The 15,077-nt window shown below is 42.4% G+C and overlaps 1 protein-coding gene across 5 annotated transcripts in view; it reads left to right on the top strand.

The window, feature by feature from the left end:
- TMEM131L (transmembrane 131 like) overlaps nt 1–15,077 on the top strand; it is a 178,342-nt gene that overhangs the window by 8,529 nt on the left and 154,736 nt on the right. The gene's annotated exons all lie outside the window — the stretch shown is intronic.

The following is a 15,077-nucleotide window of genomic DNA, read 5'->3' as shown; positions in this document are numbered from 1 at the left end:
TGAGACAGTCTTACTCTGCCGCCCAGGCTGGAGTACGGTGGTATGATCTAGGCTCACTGCAATCTCCACCTCCCGGGTTCAAGAGATTCTTATGCCTTAGCCTCCCAAGTAGCTGTGGTAACAGGCATGTGCCACCACGCCTGTCCAAATTTTTGTGCTTTTAGTAGCAATGGGGTTTTACCATGTTGGCCAGACTGGCCTCCAGCTCCTGACCTCAAGTCATCTGCCTGCCTCGGCCTCCCATAGTGCTGGGATTACAGGTGTAAGCCACGCGCTTGGCCCTGTGAATTCCATTTTTAAGAGAATATCTTGGTCATGGGGCATCTTGGTCAGTTGTCAAACTGGATCCTTTGGAGGTACACGAAGACACTCTAAGTGGTGTATAAGCAAGAGGATAACTTGCAAGGCATAGGCTTCCAGATCCCCAGGGTCTATATATCTCTTAAAATGGATCCTTCTGAGTTGTAAGTTACCATTTTCTACCTCTGCTTTCACAATCTCATTTCTCCACTTTATAAAGAAACTACTGTTTCTTTCACCCAGCCCCAATCCTGCTGTTGGCTTCATCTTGGGCAAAGGGACAATTTGAAATACAGCTAGTGCTCGACTTACGACCACGATTGGTTCCGACAGACTGGTTGTAACATGATTTGGTCGTAAGTTGAGTAGGCTGTATGTACAGTACTGTGAAATGATGTTATAAAAATCTTTAAGTCATATTTTATCATAATTTTCTTTCATTATTGTTATATATCATAATTTTCTTTGTTCATTTTATGCCATTTGTATCATCTCTGCACCATTTTGTTTCTTATTTTTACATTCGTCAGGTTTAAGTAAAACACTGCATTACCAGTACAACTGGTTAATATTTGCAAAACATACAAAATTACAAAATACAGGTGTAAAAAATACCATAGGAAACATTTTCCCAATTGCAAAACATATCAAAATATATAAACATGTACGAAACATTTTATTGGCCGCTGGTGCTTGGCTGCGGATCGTTGATGTCATCTGAGGCAGCAGCTGGGGTTACCGGAGTTGGTTTTTTCATAAACATGGTGAGCTTTGTCTGAATTGTATGTTTCTTTTTTTCTTCATAAATTTCACGATATGGATGAAACACATTGTGCGCCATCCATTCAATCCTTGCAAATCGTTCGATGTTTGGGTCCATTGCTTCGAAATGTATAAGAAGTTTATTCAGTAAAGATAAACCGTCTGATAATCCCTTAGTGGTGAACTTTCTTTCTGGCTCCTCCTCTTCTTTCTCTGCTTCTCTTCTTTCTTCTTCCGCCACTCTTTCTTCTTCCAGTTCGATTAGCTCTTCATTTGTAAGTTCTCCGGATTCTTTGTCTAGCAACTCTTGGACATCTTCCATTTCACACTCCAAAGAAAGGTCTTTAGCGAGTTTTACTATTTTTTTCCCGAATCGTTTCAAGTTCATGTTCACTGTCAAATCCGTCAAAATCGTTAACATAGCGCTTAACACAATTTTTCCAGATGCCATTCATGCACTTTGTCGTCACAGCCTCAGGCGGTAGCGATATTCTTGATACACATCAAAATGTTGTAGTGTTTCCAAAAATCTACAGCGGAGCAGTCGTGGCTAGCGATTGTGGTCGTAAAGTCGAACAGTCGTAAGTTGCATAGGTCATAAGTCGATCAATACCTGTATAGGTGTTAGGAAAAAGTGATTCACTCTGATTAGATGACGTATTCTTTAGGAACTTCAGTGGTTTTCAGATCGTTGCTTCTAGTAAAATTGAGGGAGGACCCAGTGAAATTGGCAACTGATAGATGATTCAAATGATTTTTAATGATAGCTCACTGTGTGATTTTTAGAAGAAACACTGAGGTATTTTTAAGAATATAGGGCAGTGCCATAACAAAGCTATTTCCATACACATCTGTTTATGTGAACAAGCTTTTTCTGTACTGACATTTAAAAAAAAGATAAGAAAAAAGGATTAAGTTGGTAATAAACCTATCCCATTCTAGTGGTAAATAATGTTCACATGAACCGGTTGGGGGAAAAACAGCTCTGATCGTCTCATTAAAGGATGCATTTTCAATAAGATTTTACTTTCTATGTTTAACTGCCTATCAAAATTTGTGAAATTTGTTGATCAGTTTTGTGCGGTTGGCCCTCTGTCTCTGTGACTTCCACACCAGTGGATTCAACAAACTGTGGATTGAAAATATTCAGAAAAAAAATGTGTCTGTACTGAATATGTAGAGAATTTTTCTTGTCATTATTCCCTACCCAATACAGTACAAAAACTATTTACCTAGCATTCACATTGTATTAGGTATTATTAGTAATCTAGAGATGATTTAAAGTATATAGGACAATGTGCATAGGTTATATGCAAATACTGTATATCAGGGACTTGATATCTTCATTTTATATCAGGGACTTGAGCATCTTCAGAATTTGATATTCTTGAGAGGTCCTGGAACCAATCCCTCAGGGATCCGACTGTACTAATACAAATTGTATTGATAACTTTTTTTTTTTTTTTTTTTAAACAGAGTCTCACTCTGTTGCCCAGGCTGGAGTGGAATAGAGTGATCTTGGCTCATTGCAACCTCCCCCTCCTGGGTTCAAGTGATTTTCCTGTCTCAGCTTCCTCAGTAGCTCGGATTGGAGGTGCACACCACCACACCCAACTAATTTTTGTCTTTTTAGTAGACATGAGGTTTCACCATGTTGGCCAGGCTGGTCTTGAACTCCTAACCTCAGGTTATACATCCACCTCGGCCTCTCAGAGTGCTGGGATTACAGGCGTGAGTCACCATGCCTGGCCTGTATTTATAATTCAGAAGAAAAGGAGAAAAATATTTAGACCTTATGGTCATGGGAAAATTTTTTTTTAAAACCTGAAATTTCAATATTTATAGTCTTGTAGCAGAAGGCTTTGAACATAAATATATATTCAGTTAAAATTACTTGGGTGACATGGAATAGAAATGAGTTCATGGAGGAAAAGGAACCACATAAAATATCCAGCCACGGCCGGGCGCGGTGGCTCACGCCTGTAATCCCAGCACTTTGGGAGGCCGAGGTGGGTGGATCACGAGGTCAAGAGCTCGAGACCATCCTGGTCAACATGGTGAAACCCCGTCTCTACTAAAAATACAAAAATTAGCTGGGCATGGTGGCGTGTGCCTATAATCCCAGCTACTCAGGAGGCTGAGGCAGGAGAATTGCCTGAACCCAGGAGGCGGAGGTTGCGGTGAGCCGAGATCGCGCCATTGCACTCCAGCCTGGGTAACAAGAGCGAAACTCCGTCTCAAAAAAAAAAAAAAAAAAAAATATCCAGCCATAAAGAGTTTATTTTTGTATTTTAAAAAATGGATAATGGTAGATATCATTTCAGTGTTATTTAGATTTAATTGAATATATTTTAAAATGGGATTGTGAGTTTTATTAAAAATACCAATATGTACAGTGTGGCAGAGATGACGTTTTTTGCAGCTGTTAAACTCCTACAATTTTACATGTGACACAAACATCCTTTTTGGGTGCATGGGAGCAAGAAAAGTTGAGGAATGTTGATATCAGGGTGGAGGGTTGGTAGTGGATGGAGGAAATGGAAAGTTTTGAGACATGTTTTTGAGGTGGGACAAATCCATTGCTTGTTGAATCTGTTGTGGAGTGTGAGGGAAAGAGAAATCCTGGAGAGAGAGCATCTAGATTTTGGCTTAAATGTCTGGAGAGATGTTGATGACTGTGCCGGGAAAGGATTTAGTGGGAAGGAATCAGGAACTGTGTTTGGTTGTCTCCTAGGAATCTCAGACTTGATATGACACGTCCATGGGGAGATGGCAGGTAGGCAGTTGATACCACTCTGGAGCTCGGAGGCCTGGGGGAGATGGCAGGTGGGCAGTTGATACCACTCTGGAGCTCGGAGGCCTGGGGGAGATGGCAGGTGGGCAGTGAATACCACTCTGGAGCTCGGAGGCCTGGGGGAGATGGCAGGTGGGCAGTTGATACCACTCTGGAGCTTGGAGGCCTGGGCTGCAGACTCAGGTGTGGGTGTGCGCGGCCCATCGAGAACTGTGTTGCATGTGCCTTTGTATTTGTTTTCTTTTGTAGATGCAGTTCTCTCCGTTCTTATTATTTATAACTAGTTTCTTTTTGCCAATTTTTTTTTTAATCAAACTTTATGTGTAGATTTTATCCTTATTGGTCTTTTCACATAGCACCGCATTATAAAAATGAAAGATGTGGGAATGAGGGAGACTAGTGTTCTCTTTGATAATGACTTATATAAAAAAATTAATTTTGCATCATGACTGTGTACTTACAGGCATACATATGGATGTATGAATATATATATGTATATAATCTATGTACTTATTTATTTATAGAAATGAATTAAAGTTTCAGAAGATAGTACTCATTCTTGTTGCCTGCAATATATTCTATTTTCTGTTGCATTTTCCTTCATTACTTACTGGCTTTATTTATTTTTTGGTAATAGCTTTATTGAGATGTTGTTCACATACCATCCAGTTCACCCATCTGAAGTGCGCAGTTGGTTTTTGGCATATTCCGAGTTGTATAAGCATTGCTACAATGAATTTTAGGAGAACATTTTGCCTTCCCGAAAGAAGTGCCTTTAGTCATCAACCTCCAGTCTCCTATTGGAGCTCACCTGGGTTCACTGTAAAACTCAATACATCATAGTTCACAGTCTGATCAACCTTGATTTATATGTTTATCTTCCTGATATTAAATATTATAGTATTTTGTTTTTTTTTTTTTTTTTTTTTTTTTTTTTTTTTTTTTTGAGATGGAGTCTCACTCTGTCGTCCACGGTGGAGTGCAGTGGTGCGATCTTGGCTCACTGCAACCTCCACCTCCCAGGTTCAAGTGATTCTTCTGCCCCAACCTCCCAAGTAGCTGGGACTACAGGCACACGCCACCATGCCCAGCTGATGTTTGTATTTTTTAGTAGAGATGGGGTTTTAACCATATTGGTCAGGCTGAACTCCAGACCTTGTGATGTGCCGACCTTGTGATGCGCCTGCCTTGGCCTCCCAAAGTGCTGGGATTACAGGTGTGAGCCACTGCACCCGGCCGTACCTCTATTTTTAAAAAACTTGACTTGCAAGCCTCTTTGTTACTTCTGGCTTTTTGGGGTTGAGGTCTATTTCTCATGTGTAAATAAATGATCATGATGTGGGTAGGATGCTTCTTTTAAAAACCTTTGTGTCCATTTTTTGAAAATGCAGATTCTGGAGCTCTCTCCAAGAATTATCTCTGTAAATGTAATGTTCTGTGATTGGTAAATTAGTCACCTGTGTACTTACTATTCATTTACCTTCTACTTTCTTAATTTTGTAATTTCCCCAAAACCTATCTAATTTCTTGCTACTTTAAAAATAAAACTTTTGCCTTAGAGTAGATTTAAATTTATAGAAAAGTTACAGAGATACTACAGAGACTTCCTTTGTACTCTTCACCCAGTTAACCCTAATGTTAATGTTAATGTTAATGTCTTATATTACTGTGGTACATTTGTCACTGAGAAACCAACATTAGTACCTTACTATGAGCTAAACTCCACAGATTTCAGTAGTTTTTTTCCCTAATGTCCTTTTTGGAGGAAATCATTAAGTGAAGTTGAGCTTCACTGATACAAATTTTTTTTTTTTTTTTGAGATGGAGTCTTGCTCTTGTTGCCCAGGCTGGAGTGCAGTGGTGCGATCTCAGCTTACCGCAGCCTCCGCCTCCCAGGTTCAAGTGATTCTCCTGCCTCAGCCTCCCAAGTAGTTGGGATTACAGGCATGTGCCACCATGCCCAGCTAATTTTGTATTTTTAGTAGAGACGGTGTTTCTTCGTGTTGGTCAGGCCTGGTCTTGAACTCCCGACCTCAGGTGATCTGCCAGCCTTGGCCTCCTTTCCAAAGTGCTGGGATTACAGGCATGAGCCATCGCACTTGGCCATCACTGACACAAAGTATGTGAAATTCTGTATGGGAGATTTGTCAGTCCTCATTTATTTATATCCTGTGGGCTCATGGATATTTATACTTTGGGTTATAATTCAGTATTAGGTTTGCCCTGCTGTTTTAATGTCATTTATCTTTAATCTTATTTATGAAGTTATTAGTATCTGTTTACACATTTTTCAGACTTTTCATGATTTTAATTTTAATAACTACCCCACGATACCAGCTTAATGATGGTCAGGTGGATTTGGAGTCATTTATCAGTTCCACAAAACGAATGCATTGTCTCTTAACCCACACAGAGGTGTCACTACCAACTTGGGACTTGAGAAACAAATTTGACTGTAAGACAGCCTCAGTATGTTCCCAAAATATAAAGGAAGCACTGGCGTTTATCACTGGACAGAAGCAATCTAAAGAATGAGAAGGTCTCTGTTTTACTGGCAAGACTGCCCAAGGTGGGGCCGGAACGGGACCAGTATTAATTCTGGGCAGGAGGCTTCCTAGAGCAGCTTGCCTGTTACCTCAAAGTCTGGGAAAGCTTTCAGGGTAATTGGCCTCATTGAAGATTTTGTTTACATTATCCTGCCTTCATCTTCAGTGGATGCTATGTAATTGTATTTGGTTGAAAGCCAGAAAAGCAATATTTGAAAGATATTCTTCCCTCTTTCCTCTTCATCTCTATTTTTCCCTGGGTATTCTCAAATATCAACAGTAATCTGTTTCTTTGCTGAGAAAGAAAGATCGTTTTTGGGAATTCAGCTATGAGTGCGAAGGGGAACTGGCTTCAGCTCTTACTAGAATTGAATACTCTGGGAAGCATGTCTGGCTGTCTGTGTACATCTCTCTCTGATAAGCCCTTTTTTGAGTTATATTTGAATAGCAAAAGCTTAAGCATTGACAACATATGGATAGTATATTATTTCAGGTTTTATAAATGGTTATAAAAATCATAAATACTGTCTAGGTACAATGTCTATGAAAGGTTTTTTTTTTTTTTTTTGGTGGTTTTTTGTTTTTAAAATGTTTTTAAAATGTACTTTTATCTGATTATTATTAGCAGCAGCAAAATGTGTTCTCCTGAAATAGTTTAATGCCAGTGAAAGGTGGATCTGGAGAGCCAGACATGAAGAGAATCTCATTCTCCTTTCAGCTACATACTGGAAGATACAATTGCAGACCAGAACGACTTAACCTTTAGGGAAACTCTTCACTGTTTTTGGCAGTGAAGGATCTCAGTGCCCCCACAGGGAATGGAACTACTACTCACTTTTCTTTGTTATTCAGAAATGAAAGTTTTGGGCTGGGCGAGGTGGCTCACACCTGTAATCCTAGCACTTTGGGAGGACCAGGTGGGTAATCACCTGAGGTTAAGAGATCAGCCTGGCCAAAATAGTGAACCCCTGTCTCTACTAAAAATACAAAAATTAGCAGGAGAAGTGCTTGAACTCAGAATGAGACCCTGTCTCAAAAAATAAAAATAAAAATAAATACAGCCTCTAACACTAATACTAGTCCTGTTGTTTCAATGGCAAATGTGTTTTGCAGGCATGAACATGGAGGATGTGCAAAACATAACAAGTAATCAATCTAAAAGGTTTAAATGTAAAAGCGTGAGCTTGCATTCCTTCATTCAGCAGCTCTTCACCCAGGTGTCAGGTACGAGGTTAGGTGCTAGGAAGACAGTTGCGTGAGACTCAGAAACTTGGGTACCCTGAGAAAGGCAATTTCCAACAGAGTAGTAACAGCCTTGTGCGAAGGTAAGTGCCAGGGTGCTATGGAAAGCAGCACTGCGGAGGGAGATGGCTGGGGAGGAGAAGAGTGTTTCGGCAAAAAAGAGAGAGCCCAGGTGAGTGACCAGAAAGAGGCTGGGGAGGCTTCAATCCCCAAAGGGCTTCTACATCACCCATGCCATGCTCAGGACCCTGCGCTTCATCTCCAAGGTAGTACAGTCCATAAAAGGCTGTTCTTCAGAGGGACCATAGGAAAGGAAGTAGGACAGACGGGCATGAGAAGAACAGGATGGGGTGGTGCAGAATGGAGGCAGACCACATGAAGAAGACTCAGCCACACCTCGGGATGGCAGGCATAGGAATTGGGGACAGCAAGAGGCCCAGGAGCTCAGTTCAGGACACAGTAATTCTGTAGCACCTGCAGGCTAAAGGGAGAACTCTGGGGAGAATGTACGATCCATGTTCAACTTCCTTCTAAATATACAGTATATAAAAAGCTAACAGCAACAAATAAATGCTATGTAGCCATAAAAATATATTTTTGAATTTTTTTAAAGCCAACAGAACAGGCCAGGTCACCTAGGGACATGACAGGGTGGGAAGACAGGAAGTTCCCCAGTGGAACCCTGGGGAGACACTTCAGGTTAAAAAGTGTGAGAACCTATCAACAGCAAAGGAACTTCCTTATTTATTTATTTATTTATTTTTGAGACGGAGTGTCGCTCTGTCACCCAGGCTGGAGAGCAGTGGTGCGATCTCTGCTCACTGCAACCTCCGCCTCCTGGGCTTAAGGGATCCTCCCACCTTAGCCTCCTGAGTAGCTGGGACCACAGGCCCCTGCCACTACGGCCAGCTAATTTTTGTATTTTTTGTAGAGTTGGGGTTTCACCTTGTTGTGCAGCCTTGTCTTACACTCCTGGGCTCAAGCAGTCCACCCGCCTCAGCCTCACAAAGTGCTGGGATTACAGGCATGAGCCACCATGCCTGGCCTAGAGGCTGTATTTTTATACTGAGTTACTGTAGTTGGTGTGTTTTTAAAGAGGATGGGTTATGTAGTCTATTCATGTATAGCCTGATAGTATACCTTCTACAGGGTCCTGTGGGCCCTAGAAGCTTTGCAGAATGAATGCATTCAACCATGGTCTGTGCAGCTATAACAATGTAAATTTTTTTGACTGTTATAGAGCTCATAATTTAGGTGTTCTCCTTAATACAATACAGATTTTTAAACAGGGTTTCTTGGTATATATTAAAATTGTCTTCAAGCCACAAAAACCCTTTTTTAAGATGAAAAAATTGTGAAATTTTTAGCAAAGCTTTTGACACGTATTTATATAGTTATTTAGCCTTCAATTGAAATAAATCAGAAAAATACTACAGTAGGATCAGACTACTAATTTTTTTCTTTTGAGACGGAGTCTCACTCTGTCACCCAGGCTGGAGTACAGTAGAGCAATCTCAGTTCACTGCAACCTCTGCCTCCCAGGTTCAAGTGATTCTCCTGCCCCAGCCTCCTGTGTAGCTGGGATTACAGGCATGTGCCACCACACCGGGATAATTTTTGTATTTTTAGTAGAGACAGGGTATCACCATATTGGTCAGGCTGGTCTCGAACTCCTGACCTCACGATCTGCCTGCCTCGGCCTCTCAAAATGCTGGGATTACAGGCATGAGCCACTGCACCCGGCCTTCTAATTTTGTTTCTTATTGAAATTTTTAATTCCTGCCGGGCGCGGTGGCTCAAGCCTGTAATCCCAGCACTTTGGGAGGCCGAGGCGGGTGGATCACGAGGTCAAGAGATCGAGACCATCCTGGTCAACATGGTGAAACCCCGTCTCCACTAAAAATACAAAAAATTAGCTGGGCATGGTGGCATGTGCCTGTAATCCCAGCTACTCAGGAGGCTGAGGCAGGAGAATTGCCTGAACCCAGGAGGCGGAGGTTGCGGTGAGCCGAGATCGAGCCATTGCACTCCAGCCTGGGTAACAAGAGCGAAACTCCATCTCAAAAAAAAAAAAAAAAAAAAAAAAAAAAAAAGAAATTTTTAATTCCTAAAAATGTTTGTGTATTTTTTGAAACAGGCTTTTGCTCTGTTGCCCAGGCAGAAGTTCAGTTGTGCTCTCACAGCGAACTACAGCCTGGACCCCCGGGGCTTAAGCAGCCCTCTCGCCTCAGCCTCCACACGTCACCATGCCCAGCTAATTTTTCTTTTTTTTTAGTTTTTGTAGAGATGAGGTCTCCTGATGTTGTCCGCACTGGTCTCTAACTCAAGGAGTCCTCTTGTCTCGGCCTTCTTAAGTGTTGGCTTTACAGGCGTGAGCCACCATGTCCAGCCCCCAAAAACACATTTAGTTCCGCCTAGGTAACATGGTAACATGTTTTCACAAGCACCAGAGTGATTAGGTTTGTATTCATTTTTATCTTTATATTGAAAGGGTATTTGAACCTTTAATAATTCCTTATTAAAGAGTTTAATTCTTTAAGAATTTTGAAGGGTTAGTCCAGAATAAAAATAGGCAAAACACTTCCTTAATGTCAACATTCCTGAAACAAAAAAGTGGAATTAAGGTATGGGGAAGCTTGATATTGTACGTAAATGTGGTGACCCAGTTCCAGAAACTCAGTGTTGCTTACTTTTTAGGCTAGAGATTGCCTTCAGGAGAAGTGGTTTAACTCAGCACTAAAGTCTGAATCAGCTTGCTTCATTCCAGATGCCACTCAGTGGCTTGACTATTTATTGCTACACGTCATAATATTTAACAGTAAAATAACTTCATGGAATCGTTCAGTAAGATGTGCGTTCTAGAGAAAGAGCTAGACAAATCCAACAGCCTAGGAAGGTGTGCCATTGGAAACCACAACATGTGAGTTAGGGGACTGAGGAGGCGGGGCATGCTGTCTCATGCCTATAGCACTTAGGCCGAGGTGGGAGGATTGACTTGGGCTCAGGAGTTTGATACCAGCTTGGGCCACAAAGTGAGACCCTGTCTCTATGAAAAAAAAAAAGTGGGGTGTGGTAGTGTGTGCACCTGTAGGTCTAGCTACTCTGCAGGCTGAGGCTCACGTGAGCCCAGGAGGTTGAGGTTGCAGTGAGCTGTGATTTTGCCACTGCACTCCAGCCTCAGTGACAGAGAGACCCTGTCTCTAAAAATAAAAAAAGGCTGTGAGAAGCTTGTTTTAGGCAAGAATGAAGGTACTGCTGTGTAAGAAAGAGAAGAGACTTGGTTGTTTTGCCATTGAGAACCAAACTTTTCTTCAGGAAGGCGTATAGCTAGAGGGTCAGGCATAAGCTGACATTCTGGCTTCTCTTATGCAGTGGGAATTCTTCAGATTGCTTTCACTTGTCACGGTGGGTCAGTGAGAAATGAAAGTACTATTTGGATGGATCCCAACATTGGCAGCAGTATTAATTCTGAGAGGGTGTTCTGGATATGTTGTGATACTAAGCTTCTTATTGCTTAAGAAGGTAGCAGAGCTTGGGGTTTCCAGGTTCAAAGGAGAAATTTCCCAAGGCAGTCTTCTCTGTCTAGGAACACCAATATTAAGATAATGGGGTCTCCTGGGAGCTTGTTACTTGTTTTAAATGAACTGTCGTCAAATTATTAGTTTGTTGTTAGAGTCTTCCACATAGGAATTGTGACCCTGAAGTAATGGTAATCTCCCCCAATCAATTAAACAAAGGAACGTTGTCATATTACAAATAATTACTGTGGTAGTCTAGAAAGTGTTTTGCAGATGTGTGGTGCCCAATTAATATGTTTTTGGGACTGTTGTTTTAAATTGTCTTTGTAACCAATTTATAAATGATATGAGAAGTCTTGTTTGCTTATTGTAGTCCTTCTCAATATTTTATCCCAAAGTAGCAGGGATGTAGTTTTTAAAGTCTGCTATAAGCATGAAAATTCTTTGGAAATTGAAAAAAAACTTCCACATTTGTTAAGAATTTAAATATTACTAACTTTTAATTCCTTTTTATTATTCTCCAAAAACTCTTCTAGTACCATTATGTTCCAGGAAGGTGGCCATATTTAATTCATTGCGTTGTTTTCTCTAACATACTTATACACATCCCAGTTTGAGAAACATTCTCTCGTCCCTATTGTTTTTACCCAGTTTGTTCAAGTATTTTATTCAGAAAACATGGCTCTGAATGATACCTGCCTGTTGGATTAAAACTGAAATTCTGGCCGGGCGCGGTGGCTCACGCCTGTAATCCCAGCACTTTGGGAGGCCGAGATGGGTGGATCACGAGGTCAAGAGATCGAGACCATCCTGGTTAACACGGTGAAACCCCGTCTCTACTAAAAATACAAAAAATTAGCTGGGCATGGTGGCGCGTGCCTGTAATCCCAGCTACTCAGGAGGCTGAGGCAGGAGAATTGCCTGAACCCAGGAGGCGGAGGTTGCGGTGAGCCGAGATCGCGCCATTGCACTCCAGCCTGGGTAACAAGAGCGAAACTCCGTCTCAAAAAAAAAAAAAAAAAAAAACAAACAAAAAAAAAACTGAAATTCTTCTGTAGGAAAGATGATTTGCCCCCTGTGAAGTGCCCAGATACCCACGGTTGCATTTGAAGGTAGATCCCAAAGAATAGCTTCAGTAAAAACATAGTCATAGTGTGTGGCCTGCCAAGTGGACCACTGTAAAATGTATATAGTAAATAATTCATATTGATGTCATGCCTTGTACAACATCGACTTTAAGGGTTGTAACTACCTTGTGGATGTTGCTGCCTCTAAATTATTTACAATAGGTGAGGTTCTGTTTGACTTACAATCCAAATAGTGCTGGATTGATAGTTATGACGGGTGTATGTAGTATAAAGTTTTGGTGGAGTCATTCTAGGATCGTGATTAATCCTGTTTCTTCAAATCAGGTCATGTTAATCCACTTAATCCATAAAAATTGGATTTAAGTAATTGCCCTTGTGTAAACCTTATGGTTTACAAAGTGCTTTCACAGGTTCCTTCCTTACATGACCAGGTGGATATGTGGTAGTACTCCCATTTTAGAGATGAGGAGACAGGTTGATTAAAGTAAAACAATTTGTTGAGGCTGGATGTGGTGTCTTATGCCTATAATCCCAGCACTTTGAGAGGCCGAGGTGGGCGGACCACCTGAGGTCAGGAGTTTGAGACCAGCCTGACCAACATGTTGAAACCCCTGTCTTTACCAAAAATACAAAATTTAGCCAGACGTGGTGGCTCATGCCTGTAATCCCAGCTACTCAGGAGGCTGAGGAGAATCGCTTGAACCTAGGAGGCAGAGGTTGCAGTGACCGAGATCTTGCCACTGCACTACAGCCTGGGCAACAGAAAAGAAAAAAAATCCCAATTTGTTGGAGGTTATAGCGCTGTGAAGTGACAGAACATGTGCATGATCCTCCGTGTCTCTTCTCTGTAAGTGCATACTTGTCTACACTTTCCCATTTAGATCTACTAATAGTCTGCTGTCCATTGAAGGAGACTGAGTCCAAGATTAACGTGTGGAAGGAGCTGAATACTTTATTTGGCCTTAGTATTATATGATTCCTAGCAAATCCCTGAAATAAATGAGCATGGCTCTTGTAAGATAGAACCAGGGTTGGCCCTCCAATAATATTTTGGATAACTTCTTTAGTTTTATGCTAATCCTAAGTGTGGATTATCCACAGATATCCAGCTACATAGCTTTTGAAATATGGAAAATTTAAATATGAAATTTTGGGATTACTTTGTGGAACACGTGCCATTGTAATGTGTGCCGAGAGGTTGCCTTTAGAGGAGTTTGTCAGTTTGCTTTGCTTTGGGATTATTTTCAGCAGCAAGTAACAGAAAACCCTGACTCAGCCAGCTCAAACAATAAAGAATGCATGATGTCACCTAACAAGAAGCCTGGAGGCAGGGTGGTTCTGGGTTGGTTTACTCAGCAGGTTAGCGTCAGCACCTGGGAGCCTGGTTCTTCCGACCCGTCTGTTCTGCTGGACACCATGTGCCATGCTGCTCCCCTCACATTTGCAGGAAGGCTGTGGGCTTCACAGCTTCCCAGCCTCCCACCTGAACAGCCAAAGGCAGTTTAAAAGACCCCTCCTGGCCACTTTCTCAGAAGCACTCCTCAGACTTCCCTTCTTACAAGTGGGTCTGCACTCACCTTGAACCACCCACCCACCCACACCTGTGGCATGGTAGAACCACTTGATCAGCTCTGTCCAGCAGGGCTTAGTCATTGGGAACAGCTGGCTTTTGCTAAGTGGGAGGAGGGGAATGGGTGGTGGAAGACCGACTGCAGTATATGCCCTGCTGAGTGAGTCACCTGAGCTCAGCCAGGAATGAGCGGTCGGTCTATGGCAGTGTTTCTCAAAGCCTGGTCCAGGGACCTAAATCAGCATCGCTTGGGAACTGGCTAGACAGGCTGGTCTCAGACCCCACCCCAGACCTACTGTGAATCAGAAGCTCTAGGGGAGGAGCCCAGAGATGTGTTTTAACAAGCCCTCCAGGTGGCTCTGATGCATGCTCAAGTTTGAGAACCATTGGTCCAGGTGAGGCAGCTCAGGGACCACGTGACAAAATATACTTTTTGTTGAGGATTAAATAATGAGAGGCAGAAATGGTCTTGTAGGTAAAACAGTGGGTGGAAATTGGGAGATGGCTGCTTTTCAGCCTGACTTACCACCACTGGCCCAGGATTTTCTCACACCTAGAATCCATACGTATTCTCTTCTTAGGTATGGAGCGTTAGCTGCTGCATCCAGTATGTCTAAAGAAGTTCTGCGATTATGCACAGGGGGGAGGAGTTCCAGGCTGAGCTTTGGTGTCCACCTATCAGGGTCTCACATGTCTTAGCACGCCTGGTAAACAGGTGGGTTAGGCCATCGCAGGTCAGCTTCCAGGGGACGACTGAGAAACCTTCTCAGGGAGAATTCATTCATTATGAGGGAAGTGAGTTTGGCAGAAAACCTTGGCCCAGTAACAAAGTCTCAGTTGTTGGATGGGAGTGGCCACTCACAGCACAGGGTGGTGTGTGTACTCAGATCTGCCTCCTGACCCAGGCCTGTGTGGAGCTGCGCAGGCGTGTGTGTGTGTGTGTGTGTGTGTGTGTGTGTGTGTGTGTGAGAGAAAGAGAGAGAGAGAGACACACACACACACACCCTGGTGGGCCTGCAGCTGAGGTGTGTGTGTGAGTGTGAGAGAGAGAGGAGACAAGGACAAAGAGAGAGAACCTTGTGGGCCTGTGGCTGAGGGGTGTGTGTGTATGTGTGTGTGTGTGAATGTGAATGAAAGAGAAAGATAGAGACCCTTGTGGGCCTGTGGCTGGGTTGTGTGTCTGACCCTTGTGAGCTTGTGGCTGAGTTTCGTGTGTGTGTGTGTGTGTGTAAGAGAGAGAGACTGTGACCCTTGTGG

Source organism: Sapajus apella, unplaced genomic scaffold, assembly GCF_009761245.1.
Source record: "Sapajus apella isolate SASKATOON/1434 unplaced genomic scaffold, GSC_monkey_1.0 scaffold67, whole genome shotgun sequence".
NCBI lineage: Eukaryota > Metazoa > Chordata > Mammalia > Primates > Cebidae > Sapajus > Sapajus apella.
The sequence above is the reverse complement of the archived record's forward strand: the minus strand, read 5'-3'. Positions and strand labels throughout refer to the sequence as shown.